The sequence below is a fragment of the Acinonyx jubatus genome, chromosome C1 (genome assembly GCF_027475565.1).
Source record: "Acinonyx jubatus isolate Ajub_Pintada_27869175 chromosome C1, VMU_Ajub_asm_v1.0, whole genome shotgun sequence".
In the NCBI taxonomy this organism is placed as follows: domain Eukaryota; kingdom Metazoa; phylum Chordata; class Mammalia; order Carnivora; family Felidae; genus Acinonyx; species Acinonyx jubatus.
The window spans coordinates 77,624,443-77,650,755 of NC_069381.1; the positions used below are offsets into that span (position 1 = coordinate 77,624,443).

General features: G+C 38.4%; 1 protein-coding gene and 1 pseudogene across 1 annotated transcript in view; one reads left to right on the forward strand and one right to left on the reverse strand.

Moving 5' to 3' along the window:
• Positions 1 to 26,313, reverse strand: part of DIPK1A (divergent protein kinase domain 1A) — a 104,933-nt gene that overhangs the window by 39,566 nt on the left and 39,054 nt on the right. The window lies entirely within an intron of this gene.
• On the forward strand, positions 24,432 to 25,078 carry LOC113599253 (non-histone chromosomal protein HMG-17-like; annotated as a pseudogene).

Below are 26,313 nucleotides of genomic sequence, written 5' to 3' on the forward strand. Positions count from 1 at the left end.
AATTCTAAAAGTTTTATTTGCATGAGCATCTTCTCTGTTTTGATTTTCTTGTAAAAATAAAATTCCAAAAATGAACAGATAATTTTCACATTTTCTCTGAATGCTGGTTCATATTTTTTACTCTTAGTGACTGACAGCATCAAAAATGCAGAACTCCTGGTGAATTAATCACATGGAGTGATCCTTAAGTCTGTGGCTAGTTTCAATGGTATGTTACTATTTCAAAGAAGTGTCAAAGTATGGGAAAATGCTCGTGATACAGTAAGTGAAAAAAAAAAATCAGTTTTCAAAACAACATGTATGCTCCCAATTCTGCCTTTAAAAAAAAGAGAGGCATGCCTGCGTGGCTCAGTCAGTTAAGCATCCGACTTTGGCTCAGGTCATTATCCCACAGTTCATGAGTTTGAGCCCCACATCAGGCTCTGTGCTGACGGCTCATAGCCTGGAGCCTGCTTCGGATTGATTCTGTGTCTCTCTCTCTGCCCCTCCCCCACTTATGCTTTTGCACGCGCGTGTGTGCTCTCTCTCAAAAATAAACATTAAAAATTAAAAGAAAAAAGAGAGAATAGACTGTAGAAACTGGAAGCAAATAAACTAGAATGTCAAGGGTAGTTATCTCAGAATGTCAAGAGTGGTGAAATCATGAGTGATTTTTATTTTTTTCTCTATTAGGCAGATTTTCTATAATGAATATATTACTATTTTAGTCTGCAAAAATATATCTCTAGGATTTAGAAGTCTCCTGACTGCTTTTTATGAACAAGTAGGCAGTCAGCATTTTACAAAGCATATGGGAAGGGAGTGTAGCCTCCATTAGCACTCTACATAAAAGAAATATTAGCATTTGCAACAGCAAAAGAACTCAGTCATGGGGTTCTTCAACATACCAGTGCAGAAAGACAGGGGTTAAGAAAGCTAAGTGTTCCAATTTTCTATTGCTGTATAACAAACTATCCCAAAACTTAATGGCTTACAACACTAATTTACATCTCTCATGGTTCTGAGGGTTGATTGAATCAGCTGGGCAGTGCCCCTCAAGTTTTTCATGCATTTGTGATTAGGGCTGAAGGCACCTGACAGAGGACTCACAGGGTTAGACCTATCCAACTCCTTAGTAGGAATGGCTGGAACAGCTTCATGTGGCTAGCTGGACTTCTTCAGGGCATGGTGCTCATGTTATTCAGGCTTCTTACAGGATAGCTGACTTATCCCAGAGCAAATGTTCTCAGAGATCAAGAAGGAAGCTAATCATTTCTGCCCCACTCTTATGGTAACACAGGGCCAGAACAAATTGAATGTAGGGGACTACTCCATAAGGGCATGATTACCAGAAGGCATGGTTCACTGCAGGGTCATCGTTGGAGACTAGAAACCTCTGCAGGATAGAATCAGCAAAGAAACGTCTAGGGGTAAGAAGAAAAGCAATGTGGAGGTGCCAGCCAGAAGAGAGACAATTCTTTTGGCCATTCTGATTACGGGTTCTTCTTTCTTCCCTAGTGGGGAAGAATTGGAAATTGGAGTTAAAATCTATTAATAGTATATGTAGTTGTATATATTTATGTTTAAGTTCACTGAATAAATACAGTTCTTATTCTATATCATAAGCTCAAAAACTATCAATAAAACTTTGTCTTATATATACAAAGTCCCCTGTTAAAAACTACTTGAGATATGGTTATAGATTAAGTTTTAATATAGGATTCCTATTACTTTATTATTTCAGTTAAGATTCTGACACCTAGAATGGGAAAATCAGGTGTCCATTTTCCTCTTTTAGTATGCCTAAGGCACCATATTGGTCTTGATCTTACTGAAGCATACAGTAGCCACAAGCAAATCTTACATGGGAATCCTACTTGGCACTTAAATTCACTAACAATTCACTTAAAATAAAGGTTAGCTAGGTTTTACTGAAACTTGAAGGTTAAAAAAAGCACGGTCCCTTTAAAGTTCAGATTCTAAAGCACATTCTAGGGCAAATTTTATTTGGGATAGTTCTTCCTAAGGTTGTACAACCCAATTTTCAACCCAGTTTAAATCTTGGAGAATCCAGAGACTAATTGATTTAATTTAGATGAAACTTGATTGTTGTAAAGGGTTCTTAAAAATAAATTAATCTTAATTAATATTCTGTGATATTGATGAAGGAGGCTACTGAGTTCTCTAGCTTCCTTTCCCTGTATTTATTTATGGGACTTCTAGGCACAGTGGCAATTAAATATTGAAACCTAATCTCCCTTTGATACGTGAAAAAAGAATTTGTGTATGTTCAAACACTGGGTGGCCAGAGAAGGGATGTTGTTGTTCACCTCTGTACAACAATATTCTGCCTTTTATCACTGAAAGGACTGTGGCTGCTCAGGGAATGTGGTCTGAAAGGAGCTACTGTTCCTATGACCTGAGAGACTATGTCAGGATTCTCTTCCCATTGGTTGGTACCCTGCCACTGTTTTCTAGGAGCCCTAGAGCAGAATAACTTTTCTTTAAGTTAAAAATACAAGAGGTTGGAAAGTGTCCACATAGTCCATTCATTTTTTTTTTTGTAATGTTTTGTTTTTTATTTTTGAGAGAGAGAATGAGTGGGGGAGGGACAGAGAGAGAGAGAGAGAGTGACAGAGAACCTGAAGCAGGCCCCACAGTGTCAGCACAAAGCCTGGCTCAGGGCTCAAACCCACAAACCACAAGACCATGACCTGAGCTGAAATCGGATACTCAACTGACTGAGCCACCCAGGCACCCAACACAATCCATTCTAATCAGACATCTCTGAGGGTAAACTCCTAATTCGCTAGGCAATTAAAATGTAACTGACATATAAAATAGTAACTACATCAGAAGCACCTGGGTGGCTCAGTCATCTGAATGTCCGACTTCAACTTAGGTCATGATGTCATGGTTTGTGAGTTTGAGCCCCACACGGGGCTTGCTGCTGTCAGCCTGTCAGGGCAGAGCCTGCTTCAGATCCTCTGTCCCTCTGCCATTTGCGCTTTCTCAAAAATAAAATTAAGCATTAAAATAAAATAAAATAGTAACTACATTAGAGTAAGAAGAGTCCTTAATGGACCCAGATTATATTTTTTTGTCATCAAAGTACTTTAATACCAGAAAACAGTACATGCCCAGTAGAGGGGGAAAAAATGGACAATAAAGAAGTATGTAATTTCAGTTATAAGATAAGTGATGGGGCATGTAATGTACAGCCTGGTGAATGTAGTTAATAACACTGTATTGTATATCTGAAAGTTGCTGAGAATAGATCATAAAAGTTCTCATCACAAGATGGGGATTAAAGAATGCTTTTGTTGTAACGAGCACTGGGTGATATATGGAATTGTTGAATAACTATATTGTACACCTGAAACTAACATAGCACTGTATGTTAACTATACTGGAATTTAAAATAAAATTTAAAAATTAATTAATTAAAAGTTATTATCACAAGAAAAAAATTGTAACTGTGTGTGGTGGTAGATGTTAAGTAAACACATGTGGTGATAATTTTGCAATATATACATATATCAAATCATTGTGTTGTACATTTAAAACTAATACCATTTTATAGATCAATTATATCTTGATAAAAACAGTAACACAAAAAGAAAAACTAAGTAAATGATCCAATATGGTATATTGGATATATAGGATATATTAGGATACATTTCCTAATTGTTTTCCATGTATGTATAAAAAATACACATCTCTTAAGAAAAATAAAATTGGGGTCATATGTTAAATATCATTTGTCTCTTTTTTTCTCACTTAACATACTACAAATATGCCCCTAGGCCATTAAATAGTTTTGATATTTAAAAAATATGATACGTAAATGAATATATAGAATTTTATAGTATGGATGTGCCCTAATTTATTTAACCCTGTATCTATTGTTGGATATTTTTATTATTTTCAATATTGTGCTATTATAATAATAACAACACTATTAATGAGAGCCAATATTCATTAGTGATACTCTACCAAGAACTGTTATAAGCACCTTCTATATACTAATTTCCTTAATCTTTATAAAAACTCTATGATCTGATGTGACAAATTGGTTAGGGATCAGAAAACTATGGCCCATGAGCCAAATCCACTCTGCCACCTATTTCTGTAAATATAGTTTTATGGAACACAGCCACCCCATTCATTGATTTACTGTCTAAGGCTGCTTTTAGGCTAGAACAGCACAGTTGAGTGGTTGTAACAGAGTCTGTATGACCAGCAAAGCCAGAAATATTTGCTATTTGGCTCTTTAGAGAAATAGTATGTCAACCCTTGAATTGCAAATATTCATTCCCTCCCCCTGCCCCACTTTCCCTGCCTTACTGATGTTGGGCTTGGCCATGTGACTTACTTTGGCCAATGTTTGTTAGTAGATGCAATGCAAAGAAAAGCACATAATTGGACTTGCTTTCTTATATTTCAGACACTACCAGGAGAAGAATAGGTCCCTGGTAGTCCACTGATCCTAGGAGAGTAAGTCATGCTGCAACCCAGCTGAACAAATCTCACAGCTGGAGGGAAGGGCAGCCCAGAAAAGCTGAACACCAGCTGACCTGCAGATGTATGACTCATTAGATGTCACTGAGTTTGGGGGCAATTTGTTATGCAGCACTGTTGTAGTTGCTAACCAATACTGGAGGGGATTATTATTCTCTCCTTACAAGATCTCTACGAGTTGGGGACTATTCTTTTTACAGATGGAGAAACTCAGGAAAATACAGAGGTTAAAGCAAGGCTATACTAGTAGTAAGTAGGACAACCAGAATTTGATTTGAGGCAACCTGGCTTCAGAGTCTGTACTTGCTTTACTCTATGGCCTATTGCATTAAATACACAAATACTTGCCAGAGTATTTGATTATTTCTTCAGGGGAGATTTCAGTTAGTAGAATTTCTAGGTCAAAGGGGATGTAGTTTTAAAAGGTTCATGGTACATATTGCTACAATGCTTTCCGAAAGGCTTACAACAATTAACATTCACTGGTTTTTCCAAATGCACTTATTTTACCTTCCCCCACATATAATTTTACAGGCAAATCACAGTTTTAGTTTCATTTCTTTGACAACTTCCTTGATAACTTTTTACATGCTCTCTGAATCTTTAGCATTAGTTGTAGCAAAAGCTAGTCTAATTTTAAAGTACCCCAAGTTAGGGATGACCTCAGTCAAATTCAGATATCTTAAGAGCTACTGTGGTAGCTATTGTGGTTGAACGCTTTAGGCCTGACCTAAGGAAATTATTCTAAAGAATAATTAGAAGCACAGAGGAATCTAAGATGGGCCTTCAGGTTATGAGTCCAACGAATGAGGAATATGACCTTCCACTGTCTGTATCAGAGGACAAAGGGTTACAGAAGCATTCCTTCTTGGTGTAAATATAACCAACATCTAACAATCCTCTTTCCAGTTTGATAGTAAAATGTTGACAGTTGAAGCGTTTTTCAATTAAGTATTATTTTAGAGTAAGCTAAAAGTCTGTTTGGAATGGTAAGATTCTATTTATAAAATATTACAAATCATGCAAACCAGATGGCCATCTCTAATTTTGGAATTTCTCAGACAGGTGTTAATCTAAAATTGTCTTCCCATTTCTCTCTTCAATTCCAGAGAAAGCTAAAAAAGAAAGGAAGTGAAACCTATAGAAAATGCTTCAAAGGCAAATGACAGTGATTTTGATCATAGCAATTTTTGTGTACAAGAAAAGGAGCTGACTTAAAAAGAAAATGCACTGAAACAGTTTCTATATGAGAATGTTTTTGCTGGCATTGTGTTAAGTGAGACACCTACCAAACTGGCAGTTAACACAAGTACTTAGAGAAATAATAGGCTTTACTTTGCCGGAGGGAGAAATGTTGAAAAGTAATTACCAAAAAATCCTCATGAATATATAGTGATTACCTGTGGTGCTTAAGATAATAATAGATATCTTATAAATTTGTAACAGTTTGTAGTGATTGTTGCTACCAATCTCTTAAATATGCAACATATATTCTGAACACAAAAATGCCAGTGGATTTTAAAAATTATACCAAAGACCAAACTAACCTGACACTATTTTAGATACTCAGTTTCTCTTCTACATCCCACTAACTCCTAAAATTCCTGGTTATTAATATATGGACCATAATAAGGCCTTATCTACTTAGAAATATTAAACAGAGATTATGTCTCAGATGGGTGAGTGTTAGCATCAGCACAAAAGCACAGGTTATTCAGAGCTAGAAGAGGCCTTGCAGATCACATAGCTGGAATCTATAATTTTATAACCGAGGCCCCAAATGGTTTGGGATTTGTCAAATACCACTCAGTAAATTATGTGACCTTGGACAAGTTACTAAACTTCCCTGAGCTTAGTGTCTTCATCTATAAAATGCAGATGTTGTGAAAATTAAACTCATGGACAAAAAAATATGCTTAAAAATTCCTCTTCATGGAAGTATACTAATAGAAGTAATATTAATATAATGACACATATATCAGGGATATATGCTCCAAAAAATTCCCAATAGAAATGCACAATGATAATTGTGGGGATCAGTGAAAAAAGACACCATCTCTGGGACCTGGTAGTGTTCATTTTTCCCAAGTAAGTGTCAGATCTAGCACTCTTGCTCTTCTCACTATGCCATTGGTCTCCATCCAGTATCTAATGACCCCAAACCAGCCTAGCTATGAAAGGAAAAGGGCTGAGTTGTCTGTATGGAGGAGCCTAAGTTACTTCTTTTAAAGATGGTGCCTTTGAATTAGAAATGCATCCAGTACATTATAAGCTCACAATTTGGCTGCCTCTACTGTACCTATGATGCGACTAAACAAAAGAGGTCAGTTTCCCCAGCTCTGCTAGCTTCTTTAAATGTTCGATATGCAAGTATGACAAAGTAATTTAAATTTTCTAATCTCTATTTTTAGTTAGCTAGGAGTTTAAAGGTATGATTTAAACAAATTAATTGGGAAAATAAAATAAGAGAAATAAAAAGATGTTGCAGAGTCCATAAATGCTAAAAGTTTTTTACATTTTGGGGAGATTTGGAGTTCTCTGGACATCTTATCTCAGTAAAAATGTCGAGTTCTTTGTAAGATAAATAAAAATAACCATTATTTGTATTGCTTTATATACACATATGCATAAAAGATTCCTAATTGATACTGATATAATTTAAATTTTTTTTCTGGACTCACTTTCCCCATCTCCTCAGGTCTAAGTATTTCCAAAGTGTAAAGTGTGTGTGTGTGTGTGTGTGTGTGTATGTGCGTGTATGTTAGTGTATTTACACATACACGTGTGTGCATAATTAGAATAGTGTTGAAATTATAAGTTAAAAGGTTAGTCTAAAATATTTCTAATCATACTAAAGGGGTAGTTTAGATAGTAAATCGGCCATTATTTTCCTACCCGTTTATACTGAACCTAACAGTAAAACTTTTATAGCTTACAAAACAGGATAAAGTTAATCACCACAAGCCACAGGTTCTGTATTTTAAAACAGCTCCATGTCAAGACTACCAATAAATTATTTTTAAGGTTTAGAGCATCTTTTTGTGTTTATTCAGGGGTATCTTTCTTTAAAAAAAAGATACACTTAGGGGCGTCTGGGTGGCTCAGTCAGTTAAGCATTGACTCTTGATCTTGGCTCAGGTCATGATCTCACAGTTTGTGAGTTCAAGCCCTGCATTGATCTCTGCAGAGTGTGGGGCCTGCTTGGGATTGTGATTCTGTCTCTCCTTCTCTCTGCCCCTCCCCTACTTGTGCTCACTGGCTCTCTCTCTCAATATAAATAAATAAACTTAAAAAAATACATTTGGGGCACATGGGTGGCTCAGTCGGTTAAGCATCCCACTTCGGCTCAGGTCATGATCTCATGGTTCATGAGCTCAAGCCCTGTGTTAGGCTCTGTGCTGACAGCTCAGAGCCTGGAGTCTACTGTGGATTCTGTGTCTCCCTCTCTCTCTGCCCCTCCCCCATTCATGTTCTGTCTCTATCAAAATAAATAAACATTAAAAAAAATTTTAACAAAAAAATTAAAAAAAAATTTTTAAATACACTTAAAAATATTTTTAAAACTTAGATCAGTAGCTGCTTTGATGGGTGACTGATTGGGAAGAGTCACTAGAGAAATTTCTAGGGAGATGGAAATGTTCTATATTTTAACAGGGATGACGTTACATTAGGTAAATGCACTTGTCAAAGATGATCAAACTGTACAACTTAATATCTGAGGATTTTGTCGTATGTAAATCACACTTGAATAAGAAAATTTTAAAGATAAATACATCAAGTACTAAAATACTGAAAAATGTCTATCTCTTACAGAGTCAAGAAAGAAATCAGAAGGCAACTACACTGGAGTTGTGGCTGTGAGAAATGGCAGGAAAAAGAGTCTGAAAGGCAGGAGGTAGAATTAACAGGATTTCATGGCTAAATGAAAATGGGAGTGATGGTGAGGCAGCAATCAAGAACTCCCAGGTCTGTGGCTTAAGCACCTAGATAGATTGTGGTGCCATTTCCTAAAACTAGAAACGATGAAGGACAAAAATATTAGGGGAAGGATAAACTAAGGAGTTCGGTTTTGCACATGTTGAGACTAAAATGCCTATGAGTCATGCAAGTGATATTTAGGAGGATATAGAGATCTATGGCTGAGAAAACACATGTCAGAGCTAGAGGCAGGGGTTTGGAGTCACAGGGAAGGCTCAGGAGAGACACAGGGAAAAAGTAATAAAAACCATGGCAAGCTGCTATCACTTAGAGAAAAAACTCAGAGTGAGAAAAGGGTTTAGGACTGAGACCTGAGAATCTTCACTAGTTAATCTCTGGGTGAAAAAGGAGAACATGCAGGAGCAGACTGGTTGGAAGAAAACCAGAAGAATGTTGTAATGTGGAAATGATGGAAAGAGGATTTCAAGACGCAGAGAGTAGTCAAAGGTGGCAAATGTGGCTGAGAGGTGACAAAGCTGGGCATTGTATTCATTGGACTCAGTGACACAAAAGTCAGTGTTGACCTTGACAAGAGCAAGTTCATGGGAGAGGAGCCAGACTGGAGTGAGATGAAGGGCAGGAGGTGTGAAAATAAAAACAACCCGGTAGATAGCTCTTAAGAGAAGATTGACTATCCAGAGGAGACAAGACATAGGGCATTAGCTGGGCTTGAGGCAGAGGTTTTTTAAACCTAAGAGAAACCAGCACATATTTAAATGTTGACAGGAAGTCGGTAGAAAAAGACAGGCTGAAGAGAGTAAGGTATTGACAGATAAACAGCACAAGGTTTCTGAGAATTGCAGATATTACAGAAATAGTAAAGAACTAGAATTAGAAGTGGAGCCCAAAGATGTGACTGAATGACTGCAATCTCATGTTCATGAAAAGAGTTGCTTCTTATGGATGAGCAAAGAAAGTGATTTCTTGAGATGGAATCTACTCCTGGTGAAGATGATGTAAAGACTGTTGAAATGACAACAGAGGATTTAAATATTACATCAACTTAGGTGATAAAGCAGTGGCAAGATTTGAGAGGACTGACTTCAATTGTGAAAGAAGTTCTACTGTGGGTAAAATGCTAGCAAACAGCATCACATGCTACAGAGAAATTGTGAAAGGAAAAATCCGTTGGTGTAGTAAACTTCATTGCTGTGTTATTTTAAGAAATTGCCACAGCCATCCCAACCTTCAGCAACGACCACCCTGATAAGATTATGAGTTGCCAAAAGCTCAGGTGATGGTTAGTGTTTTTTAGCAATGATGTATTTATTTATTTTTATTATTTATTTATTCATTCATTCACTCATCCATTCATTCATTTCTTCATTTATATTTTTGAGATAGAGAGCACGTGCACAAACGGGAGAGGGGCAGAGGTACATGTAGGAAGAGAATCTTAAGCAGCCTCCATGCTCAGTGCGGAGCTCGACACAAGTCTCAATCCACAACCCTGGGATCATGATGTGAGCCAAAATCAAGAGTCAGATGCTTAATTGACTGAACCTCCCAGGTGCCCTTGGAGTATTTTTTAATTAAGGTATGTTAATTTTTTTTTTTTACACATACTGCTACTGCACAGTTAATAGAGTATGGTATAGGGTAAACATAACTTTTTTGTTGTTGTTGTCTACTTATTTTATTTTTTATTTTTTTAAATTTTTATTTATTTTTTAATTTACATCCAAGTTAGTTAGCATAATAGTGCAACAATGATTTCAGGAGTAGATTCCTTAATGCTCCTAACCCATTTAGCCCCTCCCCAGTCCCACAACCCCTCCAGGAACCCTCTGTTTGTTCTCCATATTTAAGAGTCTCTTATGTTTTTGTTCCCCTCCTTGTTTTTGTATTATGTTTGTAAACATAACTTTTATGTGCACTGGGAAACCAAAACTTCATTTGATTCACGTTATTGCGACATTCACTTTATTGCACAGGCATGGAACCAAACCCACAATATCTCTGAGGTATGCCTGTACTGGGATTAGGGGTAAAAACCTTCATTTACAAAAACTAAGGATTTAAGGGCATCTGGCTGGCTAAGGGCACGCAACTCTTGATTTAGGGGTTGTGAGTTCAAGCCCCATGCTGTGTGTAGAGATTACTTAAATAAATATTAAAAAAAAACAACAACTAAAGAATTAATGAGTACGTTACTTTCAGCATTCCTCACCCTGGCAGAGCATTTTCTTTGTGCAGTCTTTGTAACTTAAACAGAAGTCTTTGCCTTCTTTGCACAAATAAATTACAAGGGGTCAGGCAGGGGCTCTTCAGTGACTCAGTCGGTTAAGCATCTGACTCTTGGGGCACCTGGGTGGCTCAGTCGATTAAGTGGTCAACTTAGGCTCAGGTCATGATTTCATGGCTTGTGAGTTTGGGCCCTGCGTTGGGCTCTGTGCTGACAGCTCAGAGCCTGCAGCCTGCTTTGGATTCTGTGTGTGTGTGTGTGTGTGTGTGTGTGTGTGTGTGTCTCTGCCCTTCCCCTGCTCGTACTCTGTCTCTCTCTTTCTCTCTCTCTCTCAAAAATAAATAAACATTAAAATTTTTTTTTAAAGAAGCATCTGACTCTTGATTTTGGCTCAGGTCATGATGTTGCAGTTTGTGGAATTGATGCCCCATCTCAAGGTTTATGGGATGAAGTCCTGTGCTGGACTCTGTGCTTTCAGTGCAGATTCTCTCTCTCTCTCTCTCTCTCTCTCTGCCCCTCCCTCCTTCTCAAAGTAAATAAATATTTTTTTAAAAGTGGCCAGCAAGACTCCTTCAATATGAATAAGAATCAAGGGCAGACTCCTTTCTTTTCAAAGTTCTTGTTGATTTAGAGCAAGTACATAACTCAGTCTGGTCAAACGCTCTTTTTTCTACATGTGGGTATTTCAAAAATTTTATCAGTAATTTGCTCTTAAAATTCTCACCTAACCACAAATTCTCTATGCCACAAAAGAATTAAAAATGCTATTTATACACCATAAAATTATAATTCAATATTTCTCAACATGTAGCCCATTGATCTCTTGAATCAGAATCAGGTGATGTAATTTTTTTAGTTTTTTAAATGTTTATTTATTTTTGAGAGAGATCCTGAGTAGGGGAGGGGCAGAGAGAGGGGGGGACACAGGATCTGAAGTGGACACTGTGCTGACAGCAGTGAACCCAATGTGGGGCTTGAACTCACAAACAGTGAGATCATGACCTGAGCAGAAGTCAGACACTCAACTGACCTGAGCCACCCAGGTGCCTCTGATGTTATTTTTAAAATGCTGGTTACCAAGATCTACCCCCACACCTAATCAATCAGAATCCTTAGTGAAAAAGCCTGGGAATACTCCCAGATTATAAAAACTCTCCAGATTATTCATATTAAATTTAGGAGGAACCAGTTATGGGAAAAGCTAAATAAATAATCTGTGCTAACAGCACGGTGTATGCTTGGGATTCTCTCCCTCTCTCCTTCTCTGCCCCTCCCCTGTTCCTGCCCGTACGCGCGTGCTCTCTCTCTCTCTCTCAAAATAAATAAATAAATAATTTTTTAAAAAAAAGAAAAATTAGGGGTGCCTAGGTGGCTCAGTTGGTTGAGCGTCTGACTTCAGCTCAGGTCATGATCTCACACTCCGTGAGTTTGAGCCCCACGTCGGGTTCTGTGCTGACAGCTCAGAGCCTGGAACCTGCTTCGGATTCTGTCTTCCTCTCCCTCTGCCCCTCCCCTGCTCACGCTTTGACTCGCTCTTTCAATAATAAATAAACGTTAAAAATAAAGAAAAAGAAAAATAAAAAAGAAAAATTAGTGGTTCCCAGGGGCTGGCAGGAGGGAGGAATGGGGTGTGGCTGCTAATGGGTACTCCTAAAAAATAGTTTAAAAATAGATAATAATGACAGTTGCTTTTATTCAACATAGTACTGGAAGTCCTGGCTATAGCAATTAGGTAACATAAAGAAATAAAAGGCATCCAAATTGGTAAGGAAGAAGCAAAACTTTCACTATTTGCAGATGACATGATACTACACATAGAAAACCTGAAAGGATTCCACCAAAACTGCTGGAACTGATAAATTTAGTAAAGTCACAGGATACAAAAGCAATGTACAGAAATCTGTTGTATTTCTATGCACCAATAATGAAGCAGCAGAAAGAGAAATTAAGAAAGCAATCCCAGGGCATGTGGGTGACTCGTTTGAACGGCCAACTTCAGCTTAGGTCATGATCTTATGGTTCGAGAGTTTGGGACCCATGTGAAGCGCTGTGCTGACAGCTCAGAGCCTGGGGCCTGCTTCAGATTCTGTGTCTCCCTCTCTCTCTGCCCCTCCCCAACTTGCACTTTGTCTCTCTCTCTCTCTCAAAATAAATAAACATTAAAAAAAAATAACAACAACAAAAAGCAATCCCATTTACAATTGCACCAAAACCTGTAAGATGCCTAGGAACAAACTTAACCAAAAAGGTAAAAGACCTATACTCCAAAAATTATAAAACAATGATGAAAGAAATTAAAGACAACAGAAAGAAATGGAAAGACATTCCATGCTCATGGATTGGAAGAACAAATATTTTTTATACTACCAAAAACAATCTACACATTTAATGTAACAGCATTTTTCACAGAACTAGAACAAATAATCCTAAAATTTGTATGGAACCATAAGAGGCCCTGAATAGCCAAAGCAGTCTTGAAAAAGAAAAGCAAAACTAGAAGCATCACAATCCTGGACTTCAAGTTATATTACAAAGCTGTAGGGATGAAAATAGTACGGTACTGGCACAAAAACAGACACAAAGATCAATAAAACAGAATATAAAACCCAGAAAATGAACCCAAAACTATATGGTCAATTAACCTTCAACAAAGCAGGAAATAATATCCAATGGGGAAAAGACAGTCTCTTAAATGGTGCTGGGAAAACTAGACAGCAACATGCAGAAGAATGAAACTGGACCACTTTCTTACACCATACACAAAAATAAATTCAAAATTGATGAAAGACCTAAATATGAGATCTGAAACTATAAAAATCCTAGAAGAGAGCACAGGCAGTAACTTCCTGACATTGGCCATAGCAACTTTTTTCTAGATATGTCTCCCGAGGCAAGGGAAACAAAAGCAAAAAATGAACTACTGGGACTACATCAAAATAAAAAGTTTCTGCACACTAAAGGAAACAATCAACAAAACTAAAAGGCAGCCTACAGAATGGGAGAAGATATTTGCAAATGACATATCCAGTAAAGGGTTACTATCCAAAATATATAAAGAACTTCTACAACTCAGGGCGCCTGGCTGGCTCAGTAGGTACGCATGTGACTCTTGATCTCAAGGTCATGAGTTCAAGCCCCACAGTGGGCATGGAGCTTACTTAAAAAACAAAACAAACAAACAACTTATATAACTCACCACCAAAAAATAAACAAACCCCAAATAATTCAGCTAGTAAGTGGGCAGAAGACATGAATAGACATTTCTCCAAAGAAGACCTCCAGATGGCAAATAGACACATGAAAAGATGCTCATCATCACTTACGATCAGGGAAATGCAAATGAAAACTTCAACGAGGTATTACTTCACATCTGTCAGAATGGCTAAAATAAAAAACACGAGGGGCCCCAGGGTGGCTCGGTTGGTTGGGCGACTGACTTCGGGTCAGGTCATGAACTCACAGTTCGTGAGTTTGAGCCCCATGTCGGGCTCTGTGCTGACAGCTAGAGCCTGGAGCCTGCTTCAGATTCTGTGTCTTCCCTCTCTCTATCCCTCCCCTGCTCATGCTCTGTGTCTGTCTCTCAATAATAAATAAACATTAAAAAATTTAAAAAAACATAAGAAACAACAGGTGTTGGCAAGGATGTGGAGAAAAAGGAATACTTGTGCACTGCTGGCGGGAATGCAAACTGGTGCAGCCACTCTGGAAAACAGTACGGAGTTTCCTAAAAAAGGTAAAAATAGAATGAGCCTAGGATCCAGCAATCCCACTACTGGTTATTTACCCCAAAGTACAAAAACACAATTTCAAAGGAATAGATGCACACTTATATTTCTAGCAGCATTATTACAATAGCCAGGGTATGGAAGCAGCCTAAGTATCCAGTCATCGACTGATGAATGGATAAGGAAGATATGGGGCATGGGGGCTATATGTATATATATACATATATGTGTATATATATATATATATATGTATATATGTATATATATGTATATATGTATATATATACTTTTTTCTTTTTATATATTTATTTTTCATATATATATATAATCAGAATGTTATTCAGCCATAAAAAAGAATGAAATATTGCCATTTTCAATGATATGGATGGAGCTAGAAAGTATAATGCTAAGTGAAATAAGTCAGAGAAAGACAAATACACTTTGATTTCACTGATATGTGGAATTTTAAGAAACATAACAAATGAGCAAGGGGGGAAAAAGGTGGGGAGAGAGGGAGATGGGGTGGGAGGGAGAGAGAGAGTGAGAAACCAAGACACAGACTCTTACTATAGAGAACTGATGGTTACCAGAGAGGAGATAGGTGGGGGGATGAGTTAAACAGGTGATGGCATTATTAAGGAGTGCACTTGTCATGATGAGCACCGGGTGACATATGGAATTGTTGAATCACTACAATGTATACCTGAAACTAATAAAACACTGTATGTTAACTAACTGAAATTAAAATAAAAACTTAAATAGTGATTATTGTACAAATCTGTAATTATACTAACCACCACTGATTGTGTGCTTAAAAAGGGTGAGTTTTGTAGTGCATGAATTTTATCCCAACAAAGTGGCTATTAAAAATTATCAGATTTGAAAAAAATGATAAGATCTGATCCATCTTTAGTAATATGAATAAATGACTCAACCATAACAATTTTCTAATTTTTCTTAAAGATTTGTAAAAATGAAGCCTACAACCTTCCCTGGGAGGCTTTCCAATATATGTCCTGAGAATGTTCCTTTTTTTTTTTTTTTAAGATTTTATTTTATTTTTAAAGAATTTCTATGCCCAACATGGGGCTTGAACTGAGATCAAAAGTCACATGCTCTACCAACTGAACAAATAAGGTGTCCCATAAAAATGTCCCTTTTTATAACTTCCTAGGGAAGTAGAGTTTCCTTCTTTCCTAAGGGGTAATTCTTTGGCCAAAGAAAGAAAGAGGAAAGGGGCTCAAATTCCAGAATCCTTCCTTCTTTTTGCTGCAAAAGCCCCAGAACAACAATAATCTGAATTGGTCGACAATCTGAAACTTTTCAATAAATACAAATGGGAAAATTTGAAGAGATAATTGATAAAATGTTAACATTCACCCATCACACCACACTAGAACAGCTGTTTTCCCTACTTTTTTTCTTCTAGTCATCCACATGTAGTTCATTTTATACACAGCTGTAATCAGTATGTATATAATTTTGTATTCCCTTTATCATTATACTGTAAACATGCTATATTGTTAACATGATTTTTTATAACAATCATTTTCAGTGTTGCAATATTTCATCCAGTTGATGTATTTTCTTAACTATTCCCCTTACATTGACTTTAAAATTGTCTTTCCTCAATTTTTCTGTGTGTAGACAAACTATATTTAGACTTTTATATTTCCCTTCTTTTGAATTATTTTCTTAGGTTGTTCTTTAGCAGTAGAGATTCTGGGTCATACAGTATGAACATTTTTATGGCTCTTGCTTTCTAAACTAGTATGAGTTTTTGTCTCTTTTTTTTAAAAAAAATTTTTAATGTTTATTTTTGAAGGAGAGGGACAGAGCACAAGCAGGGAAGGGGCAGAGAGAGAGGGAGACACAGAATCCAAAGCAGGCTCCAGGCTCTGAGCTGTGGGGCTCAAACTCACAAGCTGTGAGATCATGACCTGAGCCGAACTTGGATGCTTAACCAGTTGAGCCACCCAGGTGCCCCTAAACTAGTATGAGTTTTTCAACACTATTTTGCACTGTGTGTGTGTTTGTGTGTGTGTGTGTGTGTGTGTGTGTGTGTGTGTGTGTTTGTGGATATATACAGGTTAATTTAACAAACATGAAATGGTACTAAAGCCTCTATTATTAAATTTTATTTTTCATGATGGAATCACTTTTACTTTTTAGTTATAAAAATAGCAAATGTTCATTGTCAAACTTAAATAATTTATAAAGGATACAAATAGAAAGGGAAAGGTTTCCTGGAGGATTGATAAAACATGTTACCTCCTAAATTTGAGTTTACATAAGTGTGAAATGTATATTAATGATCAGAGGCTCTAGGATGGCCCACGCAGAAACCCTACGGCCTGATAAAAGTCCACACTACCTCCATGGAAGGAAAGAATATCCAAGTAGAGGGCTGTAGGATATGAGGACCAATGGGACAAGGAAAGGATATTGGGTTAACACATTCCACAAGGAAAACAGAAGTGGTACATTTTTTATAGTAAAGGGATGAAAGGAGAGGCTAAGATAATCTCTGTGTGGTCTAGACTGAGGGGCTTGACAGAAACACAAATAAGCAATAAACAATCTCTCAAGCAAACTGAGTATCTAGAAGTACACAAAAATAAAATTAATGGAAAATATACAGAAAAAATAAATTTGTCCCCTGCTTACACTATAAAACTCAAAGATAAATAAATGTTTGTTGGTCTAACTTAGAAGGCCAGTTCTTGACTAGAGACTATAGAACATTAAAAAGTTTCTAATTTACAAGTCCATTCCTCAATTTTGCAGCTAGCTCTGATGGAAATTGTTTTTCTTAAGCCAAAAATGAGGTTGCCTTTTCATAACCCCACACTTTCCTAATCATTCCTATAACCCAATGTCAAGATTGTGCTGACATGTTGTCTTTACAATTTTAGTTTGCACTAGTTTGTAGATTGCTTGGTAAGTGCTCTAAACTGTGTGGGTATATTCTGTGTTCTCCACAGGACCGTGAATTCCAGGAAATGTCTTCTTTTCACTTTTATCTAACAATACAATGACTACTAAAATGTAGCCAGATGATCACAAAACCTTGCTTATTAATTCTATGAGGGAAGAGGATAAAAAATAGCAATATATGGCTTCACACTTGGATTATTAATATCACCAGCTATACTGGATTCTACCATTCTCTTAACTAAACAGTTGCTCAAACATTAAAGACCATAGCCCTGAAAACTGCCTATTAGCCTTGCTTCATCTCCCACCCCAGCCCACACCATCTCCACTCTACAGAACTTCATGCTGCAGAGATACCAGAGTATTAATGTTTCTGAAACACACAAGTGCTATTTCACATCTCTAGGGCTTTCACATGTTTTCTTCTCTCAGCAGTACCCTTCACGCATCTGAGCATCTGGATTACCTTTCCATCCTTTATAACCCACTCAGAAGCCACCTCCTCCAAGACCCCCCATGTCCACCCTAAAAACTGTATGATGCTTTCTCCTGTTCTATCTCTACACCTGGAACAAAACTTCTACTGTTGCACTGAGTGTACTGTGTTGTAATTAACCTACTACATGTATTTATTCCATTAGACAATTTCAGGCTTGGTAAAAATTTATCCAGTTAAGGAATAATGGGAGGAAAGAATGGAGAAATGGAGGGCAGGAAACCCAAGGAAGTTTCTGTCACCTCCTCTGAGCAGGAACCATGTCTCATTTTTCTCCATATCTCCAGGGAGTAGGGCAGGTCTTAGGACATACAGTACTCACCAAATGTTTGATAAATTTTTTGACATAAATTTTAAAGGAAAGAAATAATAAACCACTTTGGCATGAAATTCTTAAAGGAAAAACTGCCATTAATCGAAACCAGGTATTGTTTGAGCCAAATCAATTGTGGTGCACATAAGCACCTTAGGGGCCCAGCTTGAGACTCTATGGAATCTTAGTGCCAAGAATTAAGGTAGGCACTTGGAATTCAAAAATGCCTGGGGGGTCTGGGGGGCTCAGTCGGTTAAGTGTCCAACTTTGGCTCAGGTCATGATCTCACAGTTTTGTGAGTTCGAGCCTCATGTCAAGCTCTGCTGCACAGAGCCAGCTTGGGATTCTCCCTCTCTCTCTGCCCCTCCCCCACTTGCATTCGGTCTCTTGGAAAAATAAATAAATAAACTTTAAAAAACATGCATGAGACATGATTCTCTCCCTGAAAGGGCTCGTAGCTGAGATGGGAAATCAGGTTCATAATAAGATAATCATCATATAACATGATAAAACCTATATCCAGGATATGTTCAGAATACGAGGGTATAAGGAAGAGATGTATATTATCTAGCTGGGGGTGATGGTGGTGGGGAGAGGGAGAATTTGGGAAAGACTTCCTGAAGAAGATGGTCCCTGGGCTCTTCGATGATCAAGGCATGCCTTAATATGTTTTGTTGATGGGTGTCCATGAAGGGGACTAGTTGCTTTACGGCTCAAGTATCCTCCTGGGAAATCACTCATTCTAAGGGGAACTGAATCCTAGCACATAAGCTACAGTAAGGACAGTAAGTTGGTTTTGGAGAGGTAGCCAATACTGTGTCTTTAACTGGACCAGAAGAAGAACCAAAGAGAACTGGATCTTGGAGGACATTGTGCATCAGAGCATGAGGGTGGCAGAAGATTTTACCAGAGTAGCCAGAGTGTAAGAGGAAGGAAAGAGGTGTGGGATGTGGTGGCAGAGAGAAAAACATTTAGGGATCCAGACTGGAGGAAATGGCTACCCACGAAGTAGCCCAGAAAACTGTATTCCAAGGCAGATTTGAGCTATCCCTGGTGACTCTGACCTAATTGTGAAAGAGTTTGGAGGAAGCCAAAGTTTCCACAGTTGGGAGGCTAATGTGAAGTCAGAGAAATATTTACCTGCTGCTGTTATGGACACTTTATTATTATTATTATTATTATTATTATTATTATTATTTGAAATCCCAGATTGCTTTGTCCTATGTTGCATGAGAAAAGTATGAGCCACCATTCCAGCCCACAAAGAGTTTACAATTGTGTTGAGAAAGCAATTGTTTTCATTTCATTTTTAAGTGCTATAGAAACACAATCAGGATAAAAAAAAAATCGTTAAAGATTTCCCAGAAAAGGAGGGAATGAAAGCAGAAAGCAAAGATGAGAATATCAGACCACGTCCAGAGATATTTACAGATCATGTATTTGTTTAAAAAACTGAAGTAGAACAAGGCGGTATATACAAGCTTACTAATCAGGAGATTTTGGTGGAAGAGAGTTTAAAAAAAAAAAAAAGACAATGTGTTACATTCTAAATGCCCTTGAGGATAGTAGGAGAGTGGCAACCTAGGAACTAGACTCAGGCAGGACAGTGGCTGTGGGGTAAAGTGTCAGGCAGGATGTCTCAGGAATAAGAACAGTCTGAAGAAAGATAATTCCTTAGGGCTGGGCGGTGGGCAAGAACTGGATCCAAAGTGAAAGGCCTACAAGATTCTGACAGATGAGGTCAGGGGAGGTGTCTGGAAAGATTTCCTGAGTCAGAAGTAGCATATACAGAAAACTTTCCAAGGAGTCCTCAAGCAAGAGGTGAGCTGTTAACGATTCCTAGCTAGAGCAGACAAGACTCCCAACATAAGTGCTTGAAGTTAATTACCTTGTGTTGCCCAGGGTTGGCAGGCAGGGAAGGAACATGTGGAGTTGTCCAGAGCCAGCAAGATAGTAGGCTTCTGCATTTATATTCAGATCTCTGAGAAGCAGAGGTGACCTGGTGGGCTACTACTTGCTAGAGATGGTGCCTGTTAGGTGTGGGTGTGGCTAACGGTTTCATCCTGTCTCCATTTTCAAGTGTCAAATCAGGGTAGTAGCTAAGAAGCACTTAAGGAAGTCATTTACAGAAGGTACAAGGCAAGAGACCAGGAATTCTGTTCTCAACCTCTTAATTCTCCTATTGGAAATCCATCACACTGAAGGTAATCAGAATGCCCTCTTATTGTTTACTTCAGGTTGGAAGCCATTGCACAAGGCTATTAAGATGTCACATTTGTCTTATGGTCTACTGTTAAAGTTAAAGAATTTTGAAAAATGGAAGAAGTTAATATTTTAAATGTCTCCTTTTACATTGTTTTAGCTAATGCTGTATTTTGAATAATATTTGTATTCTCTCATTTTACCATTTAATGAAATCTTAATTGTTTTTGGCTCTCTTGTTCCACTATTTTGTATGCTTTTTTCCTTGCTTAGTAATAGCATTTCATCAAGTTTTCTTTAGTTTTTTTTCACTGAAAATAATACATGCTCATTTCAAAAGCTGAAAAATAAAGCATAAAATTAAAAAATCATAGTCTTGTAGTAATCATTAACACTTTGAAGTAGTTCCTTTCAGTCTTTTTTTTTTTCTGAGAAGCCTATTTTTTCTTTAATTACTGTACTGTAATATTATTTATTTGAACTTCTGGATCTTGTGGTAAACAGTGCCTGAGGGAGAGGATTTTCCAGATGAATTGTTTGTGCCCAATTACACAATTTTGTCCAGTGGGAATAACAACTCATGAGGAAATTGTCTGCTTTTAAGTTTGATCCAGATACCACAAGATACACATTCTTTCAGATTCGTGAGTGTGCTCCATTCCAGCTGTGTGGTTTGCTAGGATGAGGACTGTACTAAGAACCTGTGTGGCCTCTGTATACTGGCAGTCCTGTAGGAACTCTGCCAGGTCTTTCAAAACATATGTTCTGTTCTTAAGTTCTTCATTTTTATTTGTTTTTCAATCAACTAATTTTTTTTTCTTCAAGAGGTTGTGTGAAATGTCGGCATAGTTTTGAACCCTGCCTGGCACATAGGAATGTCTGTTACCTTTGTGAATGAAACAACATGCAGCTAGGCACCACACTGTACTTGGGTCTTCTCTCCTGAACACTGGCTCACCTTCTGACTTCTGATACCATCCATATGCTACCATCTCTTCCACAGTTTTCATCTTTTATTTTTCCCTATGTTCCCAGAACATTTCTTAAATGTGTTTTCCACATCACTGCTTCAGCACACCTCAGTGTGAATTCTACCTTTTACTGTCTCCAATTTGTATCTTAATTCTGCTACTGCATGTTCAGTTTACCTATACCTATCCATCCTTACTGCCCCCTTTTATCTCAGCCTTCTCGTTTCCTATGCTTTTATGCTTCAGTTCAATACAGGCCAGGTCTTCCTGCATCAACAAAGGATAACAGAAATGTTTTTAAATTTCTTATAGATCTTATACTAAATGATTTTCAAGTTGTTCTTCCTTTAATTCTTCATAATGGCATTCTCCTTCATTTGTTCTAAAAGCGTTGTAAGTTCGAGGAGGCAGAGCTAAGATGCTAGAGCAGTAAGAGGACCCTTGGCTTGCCTCCTCCTTCAGCCACAGCTATATAAATATTAAATCATCCTGAATACCCAAGAAGTCAATCTGAGGACTGACAGAACAAACTGAACAACTAGAGGAAGAGAAGAGGCCACATCATGGAAGGTAGGTGGTATGGAGGCATGGATTGGAGGAGAAATGGATTGCAGGTGCTGCGGAGAGGAGGGAGCCCAGGTCACGGAGAGGCAAGAAAGAGAGAGAGAGAGAGAGAGAGAGAGAGAGAGAGAGAGAGAGAGAGAAGGGGGAGCCCACAGGGATCACACAAGGAAAAAATTTCCCCAAAGCCACTGATTGGGAAAACAAGAGGGTCGATTTTCATGAGTTTTTACAACCAGTGGGGCTCAAAGACTGGAATTTTAGAGGCCCATGGCATGGCTGGTGTAGAGCCCAGAAGGCACTGCAGTGTTCTTATGGAGAAGAAGGGCAGATAGCTCCAGGGCAGATGACTGAGGATCCCCTGGGACACACTGAGAGAGATAGTTCCTCCTTCTTGGAACACATCTGGGAGAAATGGCATTGCTTCTCCAGGGACAAAAGATCCAGCAGACACTATTTCTCTCCCCTGCTCCTCAGCATAGGTTCAGAGACAGCTGCTGAGGGCAGCTAACCTGGACACTGGCTTTTTGCTATGCTTTACTCCAAACCCCATGCCCCTGCGCTTTGGTGCTACTGCCCTTCTGGGACAAACCTGCATCAGTTTCAGCTTGGTGAGATCCTCCTCCAGAAGCCAGAGAGGGTCCCCACCACACCAGATCCCTAAAATTTAGAGTTTTAAAACTCAGCCAGCCTGCCTGGGATGGAGCCCAAGATGCTCTGTGCTGCCAGGCAGGGAGGCAGCCAGGACAGATAGGATGAAGGTAGGGATCTGAGGGACACCTGGGACACATGAGGGGAGACTGTTCATTCTCCTGGGAGGGCTTCCTGGACAGTAGTGAGCAGGAACTACCCTCTCAGGGGATGATGGCGGGGGCTGGCACCATTTCTCTCCCCTACCCCTCAGGATAAACTACCTTCAATAAGTAGCACAGTGCCAAGTGGCCCTAGATAGCTTACACCAAGCCTCGCCCACCCTCCCTCCCCCGCACTCTGCAGGTGCTGCTTTCCTCAGGCAAGTGTGCCTAAGAACAGCATAGTGGGTCTCTTCCCCAGAGGAGCAGCACAAACACCCTACACACACCATGTCTACTGACCATAGCATTCTGCAAAGCTTCAGTTCTAGTGGAAATAGCACCAGATCTCATTTAATAAGCAGACCAGAGCACACCTGGTTAAAACTTGCCACACTCTGGTCAAGGAGTGGCCAACACTCTCCACTGCAGGCAAGGAGAAACTCTGCAGAAAACTGACCTGAGGGAAAGAGCAGCCAAACACAGCAGCAGAGTGCACACAACATATACCAGGGACACTTCCGGAAGTGCCAGGCTCTGGACAGTGTATGACCTCTTCTTCATAAAGTCATTACTATCAGGAGAGGAACATAATAGGCTTTCCTAACACAGAGAAGAAAACAGAAATTTAGACAAAATGCAAGATGGAAGAAATCATCCCCAAAGAAAGAACAAGAAAAGATCATAACCAAGGATTTAATCGAAACAGATATAAGTAATATGCCTGATCCAGAATTTAAAGCGACAATCATAAGGATACTACCTAGGCTTCAGAAAAGTATGGAAGACACCCAGGAGTCCCTTACAACAGAGATAAAAGATCTAAAAACTAGTCAGGCCAAAATGAAAAATGAAAAAACTGATATTCAAAACCAACTAGATGTAACGACCACAGGAGAGAAGCAGAGGAATGATATGTGATATAGAAAATAAAATTATGGAAAATAATGAAGCCTAGAAGAAGAAGGAAAGAAAAATATTAGATCATCAAAGTAGACTTAGGGAACTCAGTGACTTCATAAAGCATAATAACATTCATATCATAGGAGTCCTGGAAGAAGAAGAGAGGGAAAGGGGGGCATAAGGTTTATTTGAGGAAATTATAGCTGAAAACATCCCTAATGTGGGGAAGGAAACAGACATCCAAATCCAGAAGGTGCAGAGAAGTCCCATCAAAATCAACAAAAGCAGGCCAATACCAAGACATAACATAGAGATAAAGAAAAAATCCTAAAAGCAACAAGACAAAAGAAGTCCCTAACTTACAAGGGAAGACAAATAAGGTTAGCAGCAGATCTCTCCACAGAAACGTGGCAGGGAAGAAGGGAGTGGCATGATATATTCAATGTGCTGAATGGGAAAAATATGCAGCCAAGAATACTCTACCCAGCCAGAAAAGGAGAGACAAAGAGTTTCCCAAACAAAACTAAAGGAGTTCGTGACCACTAAACCAGCTTTGCAAGAAATATTAAAGGGGACTTTAAATGGGAAAGAAAGACCAAAAGCAACAAAGACCAGAGAGGAACAGAGAAAATCTCCAGAAACAACAACAAAATGAATAATAAAATGGCCCTAAATTCATATCTATCAATAATTACTCTGAATGTAAATGGACTAAATGCTCCAATCAAATGACACAGGGTGTCAAAACGGATAAGAAAGCAAGACCGATCTAGGAAGCAGAAGAGGCAAGAACAACCCACAGACCAGCCAAAGCCTGCATGCCACTGCATCCCTGCATCCAGCACCCAGATCCTGCCACTGTCACCACCATGCCCAAGAGAAAGGCTGAAGGGGATGCTGAAGGAGATAAAGCCAAGGTAAAGGATAAGCTATAGAGAAGATCTGAATGGTTATCTATTAAACCCACTCCCCAAAGCCAGAGTCCAAGTCTAAAAAGGCCCCTGCAAAGAAGGGAGAGAAGGTACCCAAAAAGAAAAAGAGGAAAACTGATGACGGCAAGGACAGGAATAACCCTGCAGAAAACGGAGATGCTAAAACATACTGGCACAGAAAGTTGAAGGTGCTGGAGATGCCAAGTAAAGTGTGTGCACTTTTGATAACTGTGTACTTCTGGTGACTGTACAGTTTGAAATACTATTTTTTATCAAATTTTATAAAAATGGAAAATTTTGTTTTACTTTTTTTTTAAGCTATGTTGTTAGCACACAGGACACTTCATTGTTGTTTTGGGGGAAGTGTACACATCACTAATAGAATATCTCCAAAGCTAGACTGATACAAAGGGAAAAACACCTTCCCCTTCTAGTTTTGAGAAACTTCCTCTTGGCTCCCAGGAGGAGGGATTCCTTGATGTTGACACATACTAGCCGGCTTGACATAATAGCCTTGTGGTATGGAAAAACTAAAATTAATTTTTTATGTCCTCTTCTCTCTTTCTGACTTCAACATAGACTTGACTCCGTTTAACCCAGAGACCTTTTAGAACCCAACCCCAAAAAATGATTCCCAGTATGTCAGGCAACCTGGTGTCACCATTGAGATTGCATCCCTCAAAAGAGTTCCTTTTCTAGTTAGCTATCAGATCTTCAGAATGATAATTCTGCCATTTTCATTTCATTACTTGAAAGTCAGGGATGGCTTGTGAAAAGTTGTTAAACAACATGCTAAATGTGAAATGTCAACCCTTACTCTAAGCTTTCCCTATTCAGGGCATCAAATAAAGACTTCATTGGGTTTTATAGTAGCTTTCAGATTTTGGTAGCCCATTGAAGAAGGGAGTCTGAAAGTTGTTGTATAGTGTTAAAGACTGGCTGCCAATGTCCTGCCTGAAATACCATGATTGTTTATGAGAAGTATCTTTAATAAAGCTGGATACAGTTTGAAAAAATAAAAATAAAACAAGACCGTTCTATATGCTGCCTACAAGAGACTCATTTTAGACATAAAGACACTGCAGATTGAAAGTGAGGGGATGGAAAACCATTTAGCATGCAAATGGAAGTCAAAGGAAGCTGGAGTAGCAATACTTAACATCAGACAAACTAGATTTTAAACCAAAGACTGTAACAAAACAGGAAGAAAGGCACTGTATAAAGGGCACTGTATAAAGGGGTCCAACCAACAAGAAGAATTAACAATTATAAATATTTATGCCCCTAGATGGAAGCACCCAAATATATAAGACAATAACAAACATAAAGGAACTCATTGATAGTACTACAATTATAGTAGGGGACTTTAACACCCCACTTACAGCACGGGACAGATCACCTAAGCAGAAAATCAGTAAGAAAACAATGACTTTGAATGACACACTGGAACCAGATATATTCAGAACATTTCATCCTAAAGGAGTGGAATATATATTCATTTCCAGTGCACATGAGACATTCTCCAGAATAGATCACATACTAGGTCACAAATCAGGCCTCAACAAGTACATAAAGACTGAGATCATACCATGCATATTTTCTGACTACAACACTATGAAACTTGAAGTCAACCACAAGAGAAAATTTGGAAAGACCACAAATACATGGAGGTTAAAGATTTCATACTAAAGAATGCATGGGTCAACTAGGAAATAAAAAAGAAATTAAAAAATACATGGAAACAAATGAAAATGAAAATACAATGGTCCAAAACCTTTGGAATGCAGCAAAATCAGTCATGAGGGAAGTATATAGCAAT